Source organism: Silene latifolia, chromosome 9 (genome assembly GCF_048544455.1).
Source record: "Silene latifolia isolate original U9 population chromosome 9, ASM4854445v1, whole genome shotgun sequence".
In the NCBI taxonomy this organism is placed as follows: Eukaryota; Viridiplantae; Streptophyta; class Magnoliopsida; order Caryophyllales; family Caryophyllaceae; genus Silene; species Silene latifolia.
Window position 1 is genome coordinate 52,853,263 of NC_133534.1, and position 2,434 is coordinate 52,855,696.

The following is a 2,434-nucleotide window of genomic DNA, read 5'->3' on the forward strand; positions in this document are numbered from 1 at the left end:
TGATTTTGAGTTTTCCTCAAGTCTAGCCATAGCTTGTTCAAACTTCAAGTTGATTGTGTCAATGTGAGCACTAAGTTGAGCACCCAATTGAGTAACGAAGTCCACTTCATGCTTTCCTCCTCTAGTAGCCTTGCGAGGTCTACTATATTGTGAGTTATGGACCGCCATTTCCTCAATCTTGTTCCATGTTTGATTGTCATCAACTTCGGTGAACATTCCATTAGATCCCATATTGAGAATGTTCCTAGAATCTTCATATAAACCATTCCAAAATTGTTGCACCAAAAACCATTCGCTAAGTCCATGGTGAGGACATGAGCGACAAATACCTTTAAACCGCTCCCAAGCTTCATACAAAGACTCTTCATCCCTTTGCTTAAAACCCGTAATTTGAGCTCTTAGCATGTTGGTCTTTTCCGGTGGGTAGAATTTTTTGTAGAAAGCTAGAGCCAACTTCTTCCAAGAATCTATTCCAAGGGTGGCCTTATCAAGGCCCTTCAACCATTGCTTTGCGGTGCCGATTAAGGAAAAAGGAAATAAGACCCATCTAATTTGGTCTTGAGTCACGCCCGTTTGAGAGATAGCATCACAATAATCGCAAAAGGTTTCCATATGAGAATGAGGATCCTCACTAGGCATCCCCCCAAATTGGCTCCTCTCAACTAGTTGGATGAAGGCGGACTTGGCAATAAAATTTCCGGTGAGATGTTGCGGTGTAGGAGTACCATTTGGTAGATTATCCTCGGTGGGTACGGAGTGTGACGAGAATTTTGGCATTGTAGGTGGATTTTGTGGGGTATTGTGTAATGGGTTTTCTTCTCCTTCTATTGCGAAAGGATTGACAAACTCACTAGTGGGTTGAACAATTTCACCAACACCTCTCAAATTCCTCCTAACAAGTCTCCTATTGTTCGTCAAGGTTCTTTCGATTTCACGGTCAAAAGGTAACAAATCACTTTGTAACCTTCTAGACATGCAAAATATCAAACAACTCAAAAACAATTAGAACAAACCTTGAGGAGTGTTACTTCCTCAAGGTGAAGAAAGACACAACTAATAACAATAAAAAGAAATCTAAGTCAAACAAACACCGTCCCCGGCAACGGCGCCATTTTTGATCGGTCCGTTTCGTATTCACAAATAAATAGATGTAGTCGTTGGTCACGGTCGAATCAAAACACAATTTATAGCTTAACAAGCAACTCTACAATTAGTAAAGAGGCAAGTAAAGGTCGGATCCTAAGGGACGAGAGTTGAAATGAGATTTCTATTGTAACTAGCGGTGTCTAAGGGGTGTCACAAATTGGGTTGATGTAGAAGGTTACTAAACTAGAATAACAATGAAAATAAGCAAGCAAGATGAATAAAAAGGGGGTGTAAACAATTGATTAAAGGCACTAGGGTGTCATGGGATCATAGGGGAATCATGGGATATGATCATACAAACATGTTCTCAAATTATAAGCAAGCAATTATTGTTGTGATGGATTGAGTTGGGTTATATCTTACAATCCTAGGAAAGTTTGGGTCCCGGAGCCGAATCAATTAGATTGTACAACACCTACAAGTCGACTTAATCTTCCCTACTCAACAACATGCATGGTCTAATGAGACTCGAGTTGGGTTATGTCTTACAAGTCTCATTGAAAAGATAGGAGATGATAGTAAATGCAAGGATTCATAGGCTTAGCATTTCATCAAGTATAACATGTGCATGAGTTGAGATCAAAACAAGCAAGCAAATAAAGCATAAAAGCATATTAATTTAAGCATGAATCATTCCCCATGTTAGTTTCCCCTAATCACCCATTAACCCTAGCTAAGAGACTACTCACTCATTATCATGTTGATCATGCTAGCAAGGTTGTCAATCATACTAACAATATGAAGCATGATGAATAAATGAAAGTAATTAACAATAATTAAAAAGGGATTAAGAGATTATACCTACTAATGATTCCAATAATAAAGCAAGAATAATAGAAGTACTTGAATGCTAGATTGAGAGGTTGTCAATCTCCCAATAATAACCCAAATAATCTTCAATTACCCAAAATAAAGGATGAACAAAAGAGAGATTAAAGAACTAAAACTTGGTTAAAACTTGATTAATACTTGATTACAATATTGAAGAGAGTTTTGATTGATATTAACTACACTAATTATTGATAAGAAGAACATGCTCCTCTAATTAGCCTAACGGGGTATTTATAGTGAAAATTAGGGAGGATGCATTAGGGTTAACTAAGGGCTAAACTAGTAATTATAATTTTTAAGTTGAGCAAGGAGGACCCGATATTTTCTGAGAGAAGGGCTTCTCTTTTCGTAGCTTGAAGAAGGCAATCCGTGCTGTGAAGAAATCCGGGCGGAATAGGGTCGGGACGGCCGGATTTGGGCGATGGAATCCGAGCGGATTCTGGGGAATCCGGACGGA

General features: G+C 38.7%; 1 non-coding gene across 1 annotated transcript; it reads left to right on the plus strand.

Annotated features, from left to right (window-relative positions):
* The first annotated feature begins 298 nt into the window (after window positions 1-298).
* On the plus strand, window positions 299-405 carry LOC141603068 (small nucleolar RNA R71). Its single transcript, XR_012524966.1, has one exon. It is a non-coding gene; the product is annotated as a small nucleolar RNA R71 (small nucleolar RNA).
* The last annotated feature ends 2,029 nt before the right edge of the window (window positions 406-2,434 follow it).